The sequence below is a fragment of the Podarcis liolepis genome (assembly GCF_965112155.1).
Source record: "Podarcis liolepis genome assembly, chromosome: 16".
In the NCBI taxonomy this organism is placed as follows: domain Eukaryota; kingdom Metazoa; phylum Chordata; class Lepidosauria; order Squamata; family Lacertidae; genus Podarcis; species Podarcis liolepis.
In genome coordinates this window covers 12463131-12482120 of record NC_139567.1, presented here as the reverse complement: position 1 = coordinate 12482120, position 18990 = coordinate 12463131, and the positions used below count along the sequence as shown (strand labels likewise).

At 42.5% G+C, this 18990-nt stretch overlaps 1 long non-coding RNA gene across 12 annotated transcripts in view; it reads left to right on the top strand.

Annotated features, from left to right (window-relative positions):
• The first annotated feature begins 29 nt into the window (after window positions 1-29).
• LOC310695833 overlaps window positions 30-18990 on the top strand; it is a 73683-nt gene continuing 54722 nt past the window's right edge. For 6 of the 12 annotated variants that reach the window (XR_014520252.1, XR_014520253.1, XR_014520254.1 and 3 more), the window contains exons 1-2: window positions 30-198; window positions 17838-17896. This is a non-coding gene — a long non-coding RNA (uncharacterized lncRNA). The remainder of the gene's footprint in view (window positions 199-17837; window positions 17897-18990) is intronic. The other 6 variants (XR_014520258.1, XR_014520259.1, XR_014520260.1 and 3 more) reach the window with 6 other exon arrangements.

Sequence of the window (18990 nt, the reverse complement as noted above, 5' to 3'; positions counted from 1 at the left end):
GGCGGGGGGGGCGAGTGGGGAGCGAGAAGGGAGTCGCGTGGTGTGCGCGTGCGCGTTAGGTAGAGCGTTGCAGCGCGTGCCGCGGCAGGAGCGTTTTAACGGTTGTTTTAAGGGTTGTTAAGAGGATGAAGGCGGGAAAAGGCGCGTGAGGCGCCTCAGGCGAGCCTCACCTCAGGAGCGGCAGGACCATGTTTCGAAGTAAGCGAATACAATGGTACCTTCAGTGCCGTATAAGCTAAACAAGCTATAGCTTAGAGCCCCACTCTCTTGCCCCCCCCAATCACTATTAATATACTAATTAATTGTATTTCAGTTCAACAATGACTTTGATAAAATACATATTTTGTTATGTGCAAATGGTTTTAGATACCCTTTAGGTACCTAAATTATCATATATTCAACACAAAAAACAGCGACAATTTGTTGTCGACAAAGGGCAGCTGGACATATAAAGGGCCCCGTTACCTTCAGTAGCTTAGGGCCTCATCAAACCTAAATCAGGCCCTGGTACTTTGGTTCTCAAACTTAATCTATTCTGGAAGTCCGTTCCAAAACCAAGGCACGCTTTCCCATAGAAAGTAATGCAAAACAGATTAACCCGTTCCAGACTTTTTTAAAAAAAACCATAAAACAGAAATTTAACATGAATTTTGCTATCTAAAGAGACGATTGATCCATAAAATGAAAGCAATATGCAATGTACTGTACTATAAAATAAGTAAGATAGTATTATAGATGATATATTTTTTTTAAAAAAATTCTTACATGCACTGATGATAGTCATTGGTTGTGGGCTTTTATCCATTTCCTTTTTTAAAAAATTAATATTTATTAAAAGTTTAAGGATTACAGAAAGAAGTAAAAAAAGAGAGAAAAAGTAAACAATACAAATCAATACATTACAATACATTAAAACAAAAGACACAATACATCAAAACGGCTTTTATCCATTTCCACAGTCACACAATCAGTAGCCGAACTGGGTTCCATGCAGTGACAAAACAAATTAACCAAAAAAGCCTCAAAAACCAAAAACGCAAAATAAATAGCAAAAACAAAAGCGCCAAACTTAAATCTGTTCCAGAAGTCCGTTTGACTTCTGAAATGTTTGAAAACCAAGGCGCAGCTTCTGATTGGTGCGGGTGCCCCAGAAACAATAGCTGACAACAGTATCGGATGTTTGGCTTCTGAAAAACATTCAAAAACTGGAACACTTGCGGATTTTTGGCTTTTGAGAACCAAGGTGTTTGAGAACCAAGGTACCACTAACTAGACAGTTACTTGGGAAGTTTTCCTTCCTTTTTTCCCAAAAGGGGAAAAAAACCCTAAATCCTTCTGAGGATTGAAGTTTGTTCAGATTTTGTAGTGAGTAATGGGACAAAGGAAAAACTGCTTTCTAAGCACTGGGCAAGTGGAATAATAATGCAGTAATAATAATAATTACTTGTACCTCACTCATCTAGCCACTCTGGGCAGCTCCCAACAGAGTATTAAAAACACAATAAAACATCAAACATTAAACATCAGATATCTTCAAAAAGTCAGATACAGTCATACCTTGGAAGTTGAACAGAATCCGTTCCAGAAGTCCAAACTTCCAAAATGTTTGAAAACCAATTTCTTACAAGCTCCTATTCCATTTTTCTTACTAATGAACAACCCCTCTAAGAAAAAGCCCCTACCAGTTTGTATGATAATTTGCTTAAAAGTCTGAAATTTAGACAGACCGTGGCAACCTGTCCTTTTTGTCCCATGTAATGGATATATATGTATATGTATCCATTCCCTTATGAGAATTGGTTGGCAGGGATTTCTGTATACAGTCGTACCTTGGAAGTCAAACGGAATCCGTTCTGGAAGTCTGTTCTGTTGGCTTTCTGCTGTATAGTAGTGCTGGAGAGAGCTTGCTGGGGAGACCATGCATAACCAGGAACTCAAAAATAGCTTTAACAAAGGTTTTAATAAAAAAAGCAAACACTCCTTTTACACTAAACAACAACAACATGACCCAACCACCAACCCACCCCCCAGGGTAATGGGAGAGCTAGGTGCTGCTCCTTATATACTACAGTGGTGCCTCGCAAGACGAAAAGAATCCGTTCTGTGATTCTCTTCGTCTAGCGGGTTTTGTCGTCTTGCGAAGCAAGCCCATTGAAGGATTAGCGCTATTAGCGGCTTTTAGCGGCTTATCTGCTGATCGGATCAGCTGATAAGCGGCTTAGCGCTATTAGCGGCTTATCTGCTGATTGGATCAGCTGATAAGCGGCTTACCGCTATTAGTGGCTTTTAGCGGCTTATCTGCGGATCAGCTGATAAGCGGCTTAGCGGCTTAGAAAAGGGGGGGAGGGGGGGGAAACCAGCAGGAACTCGCAAGACATTGTCGTCTTGCGAAGCAAGCCCATAGGAGATTCGTTTTGCGAAGTACCTCCAAAACGGAAAACTCTTTTGTCTAGCGAGTTTTCCGTCTTGCGAGGCATTCGTCTTGCGGGGCACCACTGTATACCCAATTGCTGACACAGCTTGATTTACACAACTCAGCAGCACCTGCTGTGTTTCACAGCTGTAAGACTGGGTCTCGTTATTTGCCCTGGTCCTGGCCCTTAAAGACATACACAACTTGTGAAATGAACCTTCACATTTTAAAGTGACCATTCAACATGTTTGACTTCCAAAACGTTTGAAAACCAAAGCTCCTGCAGCCAATCAAAAGCTGCGGAAGCCGTGGCAGATGTTCAGGTTTCAAAAGAACGTTCAGAAACCAGAACAATTGGGAGCCAAAACATCTGAGTTCCAGGGCGTTTGATAACCAAAGTACGACTGTAATTATTTATTTCCTTGACCTCTGATGGAAGGGCGTTCCACAGGGCAGATGCCACTACCAAGAAGGCCCCCTGCCTTGTTCCCTGTAACCTCACTTCTCGCAGGGAGGGAACTGCTAGAAGGCCCTTGGAGCTGGACCTCAATGTGGACGAACCCTCCATCACGGTAGCGTACCCTCCAACATTTCTCTGATGAAGATAGGGACCTTCTCTTCTACACCAGGAAGATTCTTTTGCCATTTGATCTCACCACACCCATGTACCTCATTTATACAGACGCACCTGTCACCTTGAGCCAATTATGACCTCTCTGCTTAACCTACCTCACAAGGTTGTTGTAAACATAAAAATGTGTGAGGGGATGGGATTGTGTAAGCTGTGTTGAGTCCCTGCCAGGGGGGGAAGGATATATGTATCCTGGACTACTACTTCATTGGACCACTGTCCCTCCCAACAAGCAATCAAATGCCCTGTAGCTGGTCACACCCCCACCATCTGTTTAAAGCATATGATTTCCCCCAAGGAATCCTGGGAACTCTACTTTGTCAAGGATTCTGGGAATTGTGGCTCTGGGACAGAAAACTGCAGTTCCTAAAATTCTTGGGGTGGAGGAAACCCCATGTTTTAAACAAATGGTGTTGATTTGTCGAAAGCCATGATTTGGTTTTGCCGTGCTTGTGGACAATGCTGCATGGGGCGGTGAATAGTAAGTGAGACAATTTTAGATTTTGGTCTGTGGACATGTGGGTAGGAGATTGTACCTGCTTTGTGTCTCTTTCCCAGTATTTTTAGTGTGTGACCCAAACGGGTTTCTGGTTAGACTTTCTCCCCGGTAACCATGAGTTGTAGCCAAGAATGAACCTTGGCTACAACTCCTACTTAAGGAGGAGAAAGGTAAGCCATGAAACCAGGTTCGGACTACATACTAAGCCAAACCTAACCTAAGAGGGCTGGGGATGATCAAAGATGGTGTGATCTCTTCCAGCACATTTATGCAATCATGGGAAGACATAGTCGGCTTACTGTGGTGTGCAAACCAGGCTATTGAAAGTTTGACTGAGTGACATTATCTTTTTTTTGTTTGTTTGTCCTGAAACAAGCTGCTTCAATGCAGTGCATTTGAGGGTGGAGGTACCATTTACAGACGAGCAAAGTACTGTTTCCACACTTACTGCTTTCATTCCCTTATTACATTATTCTATTTACCTTTCATGGAGCTCAGAGGGCTGGATAAGAGCCCTTCACCACTAGCATTGGTAATATCCATGTAACAACCCTTGGGGAGCTTAGGCAAAGAGAGTGCACAGGACTGACTGGACAAGGGCCAAGTGGACTTCATGGCTGAGCAAGATTTGAACTTGGGCCTCCTTGGTGCCAAGTACAGCATTCTAACCTGGGCATTAGAAGCTGATGGGATTTGTGGGCTATCCTTATTCTAACCACAGCACCACACTAGGCCTCTGGGAGTTAGATCCAGATGTAGCCATCTACTTAGAGTAGATCTATTAAGATCAGTGGGACTTAAGTCACCATTTACTTAAGTATCATTGATTTCAGTTGGTTTAAGCATGGCTATGTCTGGATCCAATTTTCTGACAGCAAATGTGGTGTAGCAGTTAGTATGTGTAAAATGCTAATAATTGATGGGTGACCAGCTTCGATATCATCCTGGACCTTGCCTTGGTTTTCAATAAGCAGGTTGCTATAGTTTCTAGAACAACTGTCAATTATATCTACTGTGCATATTGTTTTTCCCTTTTAGAAAAGATAGATGCTTTTAAATTTCAGGGTTTGATGATAGTAATATGAGCTATGAGCTGTCTCAGGAGCTTCAGTTAGTGCAAAATTTTGCAAGTGTCTTCTGTTAAATGCCAAGAGATGGGAGTATGTGTAGCTTTTGCTCTGTGAAGTGTGCTGATTGTCATTGTCCTTTGGAGCCCTGAAAAGGTGCTAGTTTTAGCAGTATTAATCCGCACATGGCAAGAAATCCACATATTTTGTTTGCTCCCTTTACCAGTCCTTCTGTTCCCTCTATGCATCAAATCAGACACTGTTTCAGTTACCATTAATAGAAACAAGTGGGAATTGCAACAAAATGTTGCAGTATAGCTTTACTTCCTAATAGGAGTTCTTGTATGTTCACTGTACAAGCCAGCTAGCTATGCCTCCTTCTAGCATACTAAAGGTAAAGGTAAAGGTACCCCTGCCCGTACGGGCCAGTTGTGTCCGACTCTAGGGTTGTGCGCCCATCTCACTTAAGAGGCCAGGGGCCAGCGCTGTCCGGAGACACTTCCGGGTCACGTGGCCAGCGTGACGAAGCTGCTCTGGCGAGCCAGCACCAGCACAGCACACGGAAACGCTGTTTACCTTCCCGCTATAAAGCGGTACCTATTTATCTACTTGCACTTAGGGGTGCTTTCGAACTGCTAGGTGGGCAGGAGCTGGGACCGAAAGACGGGAGCTCACCCCACCGCGGGGATTCGAACCGCCGACCATACGATCGGCAAGTCCTAGGTGCTGAGGTTTTACCCACAGCGCCACCCGCGTCCCTTACCTGCGTCTAGCATACTAAGCATAAGCTATTAGGGGCTTGTAGCAAGCCAGTGTCGTCACTCAGCTTTCCATTCCAAATGCCATTCAGTGTTCTATAGCTTTTGGTGAACAATCAAACATTCAGTATGGTGGTTTTCTATATGTGCTATAGTGGAATTTATTGTTTTCTTTCTTCATGACTGGATTCTCACTTCATTACTACCCTGATGCATCTGGATTCGGATTCACCCAGCCAAATTTTTCCTGGCTATATGTTCAGAGGCGGATATAGGGGAGTGCAGTGTGTTCAGTCATACTGGGCATGGAACCTCAAGGGCACCCCAGAGGATGCCGCAACTATTATTAGAATGAGAGCAAGAAGAGGGGTGGGTGGGTGCAGTATTTTGGTGTCGCACAGGGTACTGCTGAAATTTGAGACCCGAAGATCCGCCACTGCAATGGGAACCAGACGAGGCTTGCAGCAATAATTTATTTGTGTGGTTTTTGAATCTGTTCTGGATTAATGCTGTATTGGACATTGTCGTTTTCCTAATTGTGGTAAGTCTCCGTCAGGAGTTCCATTTTGTAAATATTTTATAGGGCAGCAAGTCTGTTCATGTGTCAGGTATGCTGGCACCAACGTTTCTTCACATACATGGCAATATCATTTCTATACTTTCTGCTTCATTATTGTAGTTAAAATTTACTCTCTTAATCCCATTGAGGCCAAGTAGAGTATTAATACTATGCCCAGTGTCAGAACTAGGCAATTCGGAGCCCTAGGCCTAATGAATAGTGAGATACCAGAGGGAGAGAAGGGAGGGGAGATAGGAGAATAGCTGAAACGGATGGAGTGATTGGGGAGGGGAGCCCTCTGCAAGGGAACAGTTTAGACCTCTAGCCAAGAGCAAGCTCACAATCTCCCAGCCTATTTTTAAATAGTGTTTCTTCTAACACATAAATTCCACATCATTCCTTGGTAGAAGGGAGCTGGTATTTTCAGATAGTTTGTTAGCCTTTCTGCTTTTGATCTTTAAAATTGTATTTTTTTTGTAAATGGAGCATCCCCAGTAGCATGTATTTGTAGGAAGCTCCTAAATTGTAGCATCATCTTGGAACATGTGTTCCAAACAGTTTTCCAATCTTGGTGAATATAGCTTGATTGTAAAATGCTATCCTTCATCAGAGCACTAGAGGGAACCATTACTCCCTATAAAACTGCCAGGTTTATGACTTGTCTAGTGACACTGGACTGTCAGTATTATCTTCTTTCAGGGTTGTCTTCATTGAGATAACAGAACATTTTATCAGAATGCTTTCTGTTAAGTCTCTGTCCTAAATTAGATTCAATTTATGTGTGCAGGGATCAACTAAAATGTGATCCCCTATCTACATGAGCGATGAAAGGTTGCACCATAATTCACTATCCATGTGCATTTTCTGTGGCTGGGTTTGTAAGCAGAATCGCAGATTCAAGCTAAATTTGGCTATGTTATGGAATTGTTCCCAGAAAATAGTTATACTAGTTCATGTGGATAATCATAAACTGTGTTTTGGTGTAACTTCAAATATTTTATATCAAATATTTGTAATGCTTTTTAACAGGGCATATTTTTGTACTAAAATATTGTTTCCTCATATCAATAACTAAAATGGATGCATAGGACATGTTTTGCGGTTCAACTTTCCTCAATATGTGAAGCATTTTACCACTGCAGTCAAGTCCTGGATGGTTTTCACTTGTCCTGACTGTTTGAATTTAATTTTAATACCTTGCAGCCAAGTCACATTTATTCTATCTTTCTCTGGACTAGAGTGCATAGGTTAGAGAGTTCCTCTCTGCACTGCAGTGGTTTGAATGATTCCACTGAAATTAAAGGTTACTGAATAGCCCTGGAGCTCAGCGTTGCAGCATAACTGAGCACAGTCTTGCCGCAGGACCTGCAGGGTTTGGTGCACATAATCTATGTTTAATGTGTGCTGCATTTACAAGGTGCCCTGACTTCAGATTAAATTATGGGCTCCCAGACCTGCCTTGCAAATTTTCTAAGAGTTCTTTCACACAAAGAACTCTAAAGACTGAAGTAAAAGGCCATGTTTCTATAAATGAAAACAGCACACAATTCCAGCTCCTTCAGTCTTCAGAGCCCTCTATTGAATAGCAGTTCTGATCACATGGAATGCAAAACTAAATCTTTGCTTGGCATTATATAAATGCATGTTTTGGCTTTCTTTTCTTTGCATAATACAATCAGGTTCATCTGTTTTACAGAAAACCATGATTTGGCACTACATGTCATATCAACCAAGCCACTGTCCAAGACAGAGCTCTGAAGGAGTTGAACCATATTTTGCAAGTTTGGTTTGTAGGACAGACCATAATCATACTTTGTCGGCTAGGATGTAACTGCTACATATAGTTTGCTGCAAAAGAGGGCAAGAGAACAGGCTGACATTCTGTGTCAGCTGCATAATGTGGCCACATAATGCCAAATGAGCTCTGTGTTTCTTCTTGCTATGTTAGTCAAGATTTCAGTGCAAATAGTTAATAGTTTACGACCTCACATTATTAAAGGATAGAATTTACACTGCGATAATAGTTTTGGAATAGACCTGTATATCATGTATAACTATGTGTGTTATGGTAAGGTCCTTCATAAACATCTTAGAAAGGGTGTCACGGTCTGGTTTACGGGCAGTCGAAGTCCCGGCTGAGGATGTTGGGACCAGGGGAAGATGGCGGGGTGGGAGCAGGAATGGGAGTCCGGAAGCCAAGGGTCCAAGAGTCAGAGACCCGGGAGTCAAGAAGCCAAGGGTCCGAGGGTCAGGAAACCTGGAGCCAAGGGTCCAAGGATCAGGAAGCAAGGAGTCAAGAAGCCAAACACAGCAAGGCAGGAAGCGTGTTGCTGTGGCAAAGAGCCAAAGGAAAATGCTGACCTTATATCCCTTCCTGACTCTTTCCACCAGGTGCTGTGAGTTACCAATTGGCCTCACGTGTGCGGCCGCGCCTTGCCTCTTCAGAACAAACTTAGGAAAGCCCCAGTCCTGCGAAGCCCTACCAGTCACAGGGCCTGGCTCCTGCGAGCACTCCTAACACAGGGATTAGATGCCCAGAGTGCTCCTGTGTTCTCAGTTGCAATAGTATATTTTCTGTAGCTTTTAATGATGATTGATTGAACTTAGTTTAATATTTTATTGGTTTGTCTCTTTTTTGTGAGATGTGTGTGTGTGTGTATATATATATATATATATATATATATATATATATATATATATATGGTTGTTGGCCATCTTGAGAACTTCTGGTGGTCTCTATCTTTACTGGAATGGTTTTTAAAATGTTTTTATTGTTTTATTGTTTGTTTGCTACTCTCAGCACCTTTGGGAGTAAGGACTGAGCATAAATTTAATAAATTAAATGAGAGGGAGGATTAAAAAACATTTTAATAAATAAAATACTACATATTAGTGTGCCACAGAGAGTATGAGCAGGGAAGACATATCATGACAGATGATACCTGAAGGCCAAAGCAGGATCTAATGTTGTATTAATTTAAGAAAACTTGTTTTTTAGGGACAGAAGGGTGGCAGGCTTGAGACTGAACCTTTTCAAATTGGTAGTTTAGTGAGAGGTCCTACTCAAAGTTTCTTGATCAAGAGATACTAGTTGGCTTATCAGGTACTTAGGATGTGCTGGACCTGGGGGGAGTTACCGAGAGGTGTGGTCAGAGTCCGGTCCTGGGTCGAGGGTCTGGGGTCTGGGGACTGTCCACCAAGGGCGAAGCGGGGTCCAAAGCAAGAAGCTGGGCGTGGTCAGGAGCTCCGGAAGAACAGGTCTGGGTGCTGGCAGAAACAGGTTTCCAACGACATTGCTCCCGCAACCTGGGACTGGGCTGACTGACCTTTATCTCCTCTGAGGTCAGGGGCGGTCCTGGCCCACAGGTGACCCGCCTCTCCTGGCCTTAAGGTGAGCACTCCTCCTGAGATAACCCAGTTCCCTCTGCCTCTCTGCCCTGAGCCTCTGTAGCTCAGGAGAGGCTGGAGGGTTACTGGACCCAGGGGCAGCTTCACCTTCCCCTGACAAGGCTGGGAGAGGTGCACCTGCAGGCAATGGGTCCTCAATCACCTCCGGAGCCAGAGTGGATACATCTGATGTCTGCTCCTGAGGACCCGGCACAGGTGCAGGCCCTTCGGATTCAAGCCCCTGCCCCGGCTCAGCCGGCCCTGGAGGCGGGGACTCCTGTGCAGGCTGGGACTCCTCAGGTTCAGCTTCTGAATCAGATTCCCAGGCCATCACAGGGGCCTATTATCTGCCTTCTGTGAAGGATGTTGATGGCAAAATCTGTTGCAAGCACTTCTGGCAAAAATCCAGAGTTACAGTGAGCAAGGAAATAGCTCCTTTTAGTGATTATGGGTGTTATTGTTTTAGGGCTTAGTTCACACATGGCAGTGCTGCTCATCTTGAGTGCAGCTCATCTCAAAAGTCGTAAACATTTACATATTTCAGTATGTAATTTTCCAAATTATTACAAATCAAACCAAATTACTTTGATACAATTTCTTAAAATCAGGTTTCCCACTCCTATTGCAAACATATGTCGATCATTTCCTCTGGTAGCTGCATCATCTCTTAATTAATGTCCAATTGACACCTTCACTTGCTGTTAGTCCATTCTTGCAGCTGACCACATTTTTTTCCTCCTTACAAACAGCACCTCTGTTATATCTTATAAATATAAAATCCATTTCACGTGTGAAATATACATCATATACATTGTTTTTTCAGACCTGGTGTGCTGGGAGCATTAATTACTATCTTCCATTGCTGAGTTCTTTGCAGTAGTTATCTGGATGGGACAAGGTCACATTCCATTCTTTCCACTCTTTACCAACCAGCGTATAAGCTGCAGCCATAAATAGCTCACAGAGTACATGCCCAGTCTCTGCCATTAAAATTCCACTCTGGAGTTTTTCCTCAGCACACAGTTAAAAACATTTTTTTCCCTTGAATTCAGCCTCTTGCCAGATCTATTTGGCAGCTGTTCATTCTTCTTGCTCTGTATTGTTCCCTCATACTCCTGATCCAATCCAAAGATAATTTTAAATAAAGTCCATTCAACCTCGGTCAAGGGGGGCTTGTTAAATTCCTTGTTGAGCATAAATCAAAAGCCTCCTCTTTTCCACGTTAACAGCCACAGCTACACAAGTCTCTTTCATTTTACTGGGGAGGACAAGAAAAAAGTAGGCCATTTGAAAACCATATGAAAGCACCAAGCACCTATGTCCTCCCCCTTCCTTTCCCGGCTGTTGTAAGGATTCTCAAGCTTCAGAAAAAAACATTCAAATACTGTCACAGTGAAAAACCTAGTCCTTTCGTCAGCTGATTAATTGCAGCCCATTGTCATATGTTGGTCTAGAAGCGCCTCTTGATTAACGCCAATATTCCAGATTAAGGAGGAACCAACCATAAACCATGCCAGAGATGGAGGCTCGTCCATGGTAGGGACACACTCACAGGCTGCACCTTTTCTGCCTTTCAAGTTGGCAGACACAGGCTTGAGTAGCACAGTGGGATGCAGTGAGCTCCCCAGACCCCACTGGAGAACATTGCCAGGATTTTTGCCTCATAACCTGCCTGAACCTCCCCACTGTCTGCAGAGGGCAGCGGGCGGCAATCACCATTGACTCGTGACATAGCCGGGAACCCCATATTGCTTCTTTCTATACTGCCTCATCAGTTGCTCCCACTTCCTTATTACAGTGGTACCTCTGGTTGCGAACAGGATCCGTTCCGGAGGCCCGTTCGCAACATGAAAAGAGCACAACCCCAGTGGCGCGTCTGTACACACGCGGGTTGTGATTTGCCGCTTCTGCGCATGTGCATGATGTCATTTTTGTGCTTCTGCGCATGCGCGAGTGGCGAAACCCGGAAGTAACCCTTTCCGGTACTTCCAGATCGCCGCGGGATGTAACCTGAAAGAATGTAACATGAAGCGGACGTAACATGAGGTATGACTGTATTCTCCCCATCACTTTCTCCTTTATTCATGACAGAAGACATTTGAATGACATGACAGAAGAACCTCATTGACTTGTGGTCAGTAGGTACCATATTTTATCATAGCTCTGCTCCTGCTGAAGCAGGCTCACTGGATTTTGCCATCAATTATCCTTCCTCTCAGTGCCTCACATATCTTCCTCCTATCATTGTGGTTATGAAGGCATTCTGCAGATTCTGAAAGACAGAATCTGTGTTGCAAATTGAGGGGCAGAGTGCTGCCAAAGGTTTTTGGGTAGTGGGGAGAAGGGATCGTGTTTGTGGGTTTAATACAGTGGTTGGTAAGGAAGGAATGGTTAGAGGTATAAATAGTCTCAATTTCTAAAATATTTTTGAGCTCAGCAAGTTCCTGGTCTAACAAATAGTACTATGATTGTGTGTTTCAAACTTGGGCAACACAGAAACAGTTCTTTATAATAAAACAGTATTGAACTGGCTGATAGATCAAGTTAAGCAGTGCTACAGTTCATCAGCTCCCATTTGGGTGTCATATGATCTATTCCAAGGTTTTCCCTGGAAGGCTTTTTCCTTGTTTTTAATTGCCATGTCTATGGTCCTCTGGGAGAGAATAGGGAAAGAACTGTCCTGATTGCAACTTGAATAGTTTGTATAATAATAAACTTATGTTAAACTTGGATAGACTCTCAGAGACTTCCTCCTGGTGGAGGCCAGAGTCTCTCAGCAATCACTTTGTTGGCAGACAGCTCATTTGAAGAGCATCTGTTTCAAATTTATCGTTCTCTGTTGTCATACTTAAGTATAACAGATTCTGGTTCTTGCTTCTCTTCTCTGCAGACCCTTTTACCAACTGCAGCCCCAGCTGAGCCTTCTCCCCGAGGTCTCAGTAACACCTTAGGCCAGCCTGCCCCAACGGACAGAAGAGCAGGTGCTAAGCGGGCTATAGATAGTGGAGTAATTCTCTTTCACATCCCAGAACACACACATGGGCATGCAGGGTGCCACACACAGCTTTCCTATTACATAGCCTCTCATTAGCTTGATGTGTGTGGGGTTATTGTAATGAGGGAATCTGTGGTGTCTGTAACAAAAGATCTCTGTAGTAATAATGATAATATTGGAGCTGGGTGGACTGTCATGAGCCAAACTCATACACTGACACTGCCATTCCTACAACAGAAGTGTTCCGTAGGAAAACTTTACATTTTCTCAGTTTTTCATGCATTGAACTGTGTCCCTCTGAAACTTCCTAAGGTTTTGCCATATTTCTCTCTCATCATTTCTTAGATCAGTGCAAAATCTCAAATGAATCAAGAAAACCTTGCCTGTGCTTGACAAACATAAAGTTTACTTATATGTAACGAAATATGGTAAGCGCTTAAATGTATTACCCCAATACAAATTATGATCACTTTAGCTTGTGATCAGATCTTTATAATTGCTGGTAGAAGGAGATGGCAGAAGATTACTCGTGAGAACTAAGAATTGTTGAGGCAGGTTTGGTGAGAAATAGAGAATCTCTGATTAATATATTCTCCTCTGAAAGCAAGCAAGGTGATTTTGTACCACTGTAGAGATGTTGAGGGGTAGGGAAAGGGACATAAAACTAAACTGGGCAGGCAGAATGCAATAGAGTATTTTGAAAGAGGTCGTGGCTGGGTGCCTTGAACCGTGAAAGGGGAGGGGGGATATTTATATATTTATTTATGCAAATCCCATCTCCCTTTCTAATCAAATCATGCAGACAATTCATCCTACTGATCTACATTTGGATGTAGGAATGCATGGAACAGATCATATGCTCAGAATGTCTTCATAAAAATAAGAAGTTTCAAAATCAGAAATATAACTGGCCAGGGGATGGAGAAGTATTTGCATATTTTAACTTTTTACACCTGAGACAGAACAGCTACAATCTTGCATAGTAATTGCTCTGAAATGCAGGCATCCTTTGACCACAGTGCTAATTTGCAGTATATGGAGTTTGCAGACAGGGAAGACTGCAGCCTTCCTCACTTCCTACTTACCATTTATAGCTTTAACCCACTTCTCAAGAAAATAGAAGAAATCTGGGAGCAGCTCATTTTGAAACATACAGTGCAATCCAATACATGTCTGCTCACAAGTAAGTTCCATTGAGTTCAGTAGCGCTTACTTCCAAGTAAGTGTGTATAGGATTGCAGTCTAAAACAGTATTTTCTTCTATTTTGCTCTTTTATGAAGGAGAGCTAGCTTGGCTGCATGCCCGCCTGCCTGCTGGCCTATTGATCCCCTCAATGAGGGATTTGTATGCATTTGATTGCATATTTTTCTGCTTCTGGTAACCTTGTGCCTACCTTGTCCACTGCCAGGGAAACCCTGTGAAAAGAAGATTTATTGAGAAATTCAAAGTAGTGCTATATAAAAATAGAAGCTAGCAGCTCTTAGCTTCTCTTTCTTGCCCTTTCTAGTTTAAAGCATTCAGAAGTGAAATATCTGAATGCAGCATAGGCCAAAGGGGACCTCAAATTAAGTTTCCTTCTTTTTTTTCGGAGAGTGGTGGAGGGAAGGCCCACACATTTTGTGAGGGTTTATCTGATTTTTACTACTGATTTACAGCAAGCGGGGGCCAAAGTACACATGATGTGGGATATCTATTTTCAGACCTCCAAATACTTAAAAAAAAAAAAAAAACATAGCTTAAAAGTAACTGGGTATGGCTTGGGGCCACAGGACTGAGAATGTGTAGTCTTTGCCTCCCTTACTTATTTCTTGAAGTAAGTAATAAATAAAAAAATATTGCCCAATATCACCCTTTGAGATTGCTATAATGGTCTTGCTGGGTAAAAAAGACAGAAACAACAAAGGTATATTTTCTTCCTCGTGGAGTGTGTAATTAAAAAAATAGCACAGACTGACAGCACCACTACCTTAATCCAGTTTGTTCATATGGTTGCTTTTAAGTTTTTTAAAAAACTGTTAGGCACCTAAACACTGATTTCTCACATCACGTGTAGTTTGGCCCAAAGTAATTCTTGAACTGCTATCTTCTCACACCTCAAATACCTTCTGGTTTTGAGCCTGGAGAGCAGCTTGGTGCATAATCAATGAAATTTAGGAAACTATTTCCTTCATACCACTTCATGGTTGTAGAATGTCTTGCCAGAGCCTATGGAACAAATGTATTTATTGGAAGGGAAGGGCAGGAGGGGTGCATTCATAAACCAGGCTCTGGTATCTTGATGTCCTGTACCAGCTGATCCCTTACCTTTTCCGCCCCGACCTGGCCACAGTGATCCATGCGACGGTCACCTCCAGGCTTGACTACTGTAATTTGCTCTACGCGGGGCTGCCCTTGAACTGTTCCAGAAACTTCAGCGGGTGCAAAATGCTGCAGCGAGGCTCCTCACGGGGGCTCTGCCATGGGAGCATATTCACCCAGTGCTTTTCCAGCTTCACTGGCTCCCGGTGGAGTACAAGGTCTGATTTAAGTTGCTGTTTTTGACCATTAAAGCCCTTCACGGCCTAGGACCCTTGTACCTACGGGACCGCCTCTCCCAGTATGCCCCACGGAGAGCCTCAAGGTCCATAAATAGCAACACCCCTAGTGGTCCCGGGCCCTAAAGAAGTTAGATTAGCTTCAACCAGAGCCAGGGCCTTTTCAACTCTGGCTCCAGCCTGGTGGAACGCTCTGCCTCATGAGACCAGATTTCTTTCTGCAGCGCCTGTAAGACAGAGTTGTTCCGGCTGGCCTTTGGTTTGGAGCCAATTTGATTCCCTCCCTCTCTTGCTTTTTTCCTTTCTCCTTCGATGAGGCTACATGTTAATATTTTTATGTTTCAATATTTTAATGTTGTATTTTAATTTTGTTTTTAAGTTGTAATCATTCAACTTGTTTCTATTATTGCTTGTTAGCCGCCCTGAGCCTTGGCTGGGGAGGATGGGGTATAAATAATAATAATAATAATAATAATAATAATAATAATAATAATAATTATTATTATTATTATTATTATTATTATTATTATTATACCACTGGTGCCTTGCCAAATATGGGGGATCAAGGGCACCATCTAGGCTGCAGTACCCGTCAGCCTGAATACAGTAGACTAATTTGGAACAGCAATTTGTTACAAAACTTGGGCCTCAGAAGCTGCTTTTTAGTCTGAGCAGTTTTCCAGGCCAGTGGGAATAGCAGTGCAGATGGCTCCTTGGATCCTGATTTGTGTACTTTTGAACTGGTCCTGACCATATCCCTCCTGTGCTGAAAATCAGCTTACCTGTATCTTTGCACCAAACACCTGGAGCAGACTCCTGAGGCCCAACAGTATATATAGAAAATATTACATAAATACAAAAGAGTAACATAAATAATTTTCTGTGTAATTTTCTCTCTGGTGGAAATCCCTGCCACATTTATTGGACTGAAAAAGATTTCCATGACCACATTTGAAGAATGTACTAAGTTGCTATAAAACATAGTTATCATCCTAGTTTCAGAAAATGTAAAATTCTTACGTCACATCTACACCATACATTTAAAGCACATGCCTTTTGTAAAAGAATCCTGGGAACTGTAGTTTACCCCTTACAGAGCTAAAATTCTCAGCCCCTTTAATTGCAATTCCCAGGATTATATGGGATAAGCCATGTGCTTTAAATGTATGGTGTGGGTGTGTGACCTTACATAGTTTTGAACTTTATTCAAGTTCAAATTTAGAATTTCAGACAGTTTAGTCTGGAGAAGATTATGAATCTCAAGAGCTTGCACACCCTTTAACTTAGTGGTGGGAAACCTATGACTCTGCAGCATATGTAGCTGGACTACAATCCCATCATTTCTGACCATTGGCCATGCTGCCTTGGACTGATGGGAGCTTGAGTCCAACAACATTTGCAGGGCTGCAGGTTCCCCACCTCTGCCTTAAGTTGAACGGAGGTTATCCGTCACTTTTAACACCCCTTACTACATATAAATAAGCATCTATTCCTATTAGTGACTCCTTGCAATCTGGAAAAGCAGTAATTGTATATCATTAATTGTGTTTGTGTTAATACAGACCTCAGCAGTCAGGGCTGATATAATAGCTGTTGTCAAAAATGAATTGGTACCATCTGGCTTTGTTGGGTTGCTATTGGGTTCTGCCGCTTTGTACTGAAGTGAGGTCTCCAAAATGCACTGAATGAGAATAGATGAAACAACTAATTGACTCTCTTTTCTCTGTCATCTTGGGTACTTCAGAGCTATGAAAATGCACATGTACTTGTCAAGTGGACACAAAAAAGAGGTCAAGATGTCTATTTTACTCTGGCCAGGTCATGACCTGAGGCTCTGTGGCCAGTGTCTCCAAATCCCTGTAAGGCAGTGGGCCAGTAGTGAGCCTGTGTGTGTAAGAAACCCTCCCACTGAGAATGTAATTAAAGCAGCTTGGAAACAGAGGGGGAAACTCTGCATTCTCTAGGGCTCATTTTATTCCAGCTTTGATTAATGAGGTTGGGTGGAGTTAATGAACAGGGAGTTTAAAAGAGTGAGCAGCCCAAGCTGATACATCTCCTTTCTCTTGGGAACTTGCTAAGGGTTATGGGCAGCAACAATGATCCAGCAATGGGGGTTTGGGGGATCAGGTGCTGTCCCTCTCTGCTTAGATCATTTATGCAGAGAATTATCTCCAATGGTATTTTTCCTGCTCCTCTGTGCAGGGCACAACTGACTAACCTCTTCAATTTTGTAGCTTGAAGAGCCAGTGGGAGCTCCTTGAGCAGATCACGCCACCATGAAGCAGTTAACTTTAGTCTTGATTCCCTTAGGAGTTGCATTGTCTGGGCATAAAACTGCCCTTTTCCCTTGTGTAGTTAAAGAATGTCAGAAGTCCTTTTTAACTGAAACCATCAAAGAGTAGCCCACGAGAAGACCTGCCTAATCTATCACTGCAGGTCTTTCTCACCTCTAATAGCAAAGAAGAAGAAATAGATACTGCTCTGAACTAAGGAATATCTCCATAGGTCTAGGGAGCAATTATTCAGTACATGATGTGGAACAAAATAGTACCATAGTTAAAACACTACTGTGAATCTTTGGGGCCAATTCCCATTTTCATCTAGCAAGTTATCAAATATTTTCCTTTTTTCTTTATTACTGATCAATAACTTTCGTTAGAATCCTAATATCCATTAAAACACAATACATTTCTTCCTGAAAACGCACACTTTCTGCATACCTCTCTAATCTTACATTCTGTCTCCCTTTTTCTTTGTTGAGCTATGTGTCTGCACTTTTCTCCCAATAATATTCATAGACATATTCTGCAATGCACAATTTAGTACCCTTTGCAGAAGCAAGTTTATGGTCTCAATGATTGCAAACAAATATCTGAAAATGTGGGCAGTTCTGCTAAAGATGTTGATACCTGAGAACTACCATTGATCAAAATCTTTTGAATTCACTACAGCTCTTACTTATTTTCTATTTCTTATTCCTTCCCTTTAATTAGCATTGAAGCAAAACAACAAGAAAAACAAGCCCAGCTGTGGACCCAGAACTTCCAGGAAGGTAGCCCCATTCTAAAGGGCCCAATAAATGTTACTGTGGCTGTTTTGGGGGTGGAAATTATATTTAAAGAGGTCTGCTCTTGGCAATGGGGCACCACCAGGCATGTGTTCAGTATCACCACTGGGGATAATATATTCTTTAAGTTGTTTGCCCTGGTACCTGAGAGAAATAGGAACTGAGGGGAAAGAGAAAACCTCTAGGGTAAGAGACTAGTTTGCTGAAAGAGTTGACTACTTGCATGAGCCAAATAGTTAAAGGGGATTACAAGTCTGAGAGACAGACATGTGAAAATGTTCATTGGGTTGTCTGGAAGGCCCAGTTTAACATCTGATTCACATTTTAGCAATTCTTGTGATGATGTCATGATTGCTATATTATAACATAATATAACATATCAGTCAGTTTTCTTGTTGCTGGCACTAGAGTACTTTCTAAATGATTTTGTTGCACAAGATGGCAAGTAGCAATTCACAATCATTGAAGGCCCCATTTGCTCTTTGCATGAAGATGGCAGCATGTCCTCCAGGTGCAGAAATGCCTCTTAAATCTGAATGCTGGTCCCCTCTTTTCTTCCCAGCCCTACACTGCATATAACACCAGTGTCTCACAACAAATGTAACTGAAGAACCTGAAGAAAGAGACAATGCATGTGCTTTTGAAAACAAGGGGAAATTATAATTTCTTTAAAGAAGAAAAGGAGTATGTGGCAGCTCCCAGTATTTATAGAACCCCCACCCCTATTACATCATTAGAACCAGAACATAAACCTATGAAATTAGAAAAGAGTGAAAAATATCAATGTTTTGTCCAGATCCTAGGTACTGCACCCTCGCTAAAGGAGGCTGTATGGATGCGTCACTAAATGATTGTAGGATGATGTGTGTACCTGAGCTTATGGCCTCAAATTCTCTTTATCTTATATGCTGCTTTATTACAAAAATGACGACTAGACTACTGATCCTAAACTGAATAGTTAGTTGCCCAACCACCCACTCCAGAACCCATTGCTCTCAACTGACTCTCAACTGACTCTCATTCAAACTCCCTTTCAAATCCTCATCCAATCATCACTCACCACCAGGATTCCACAATCT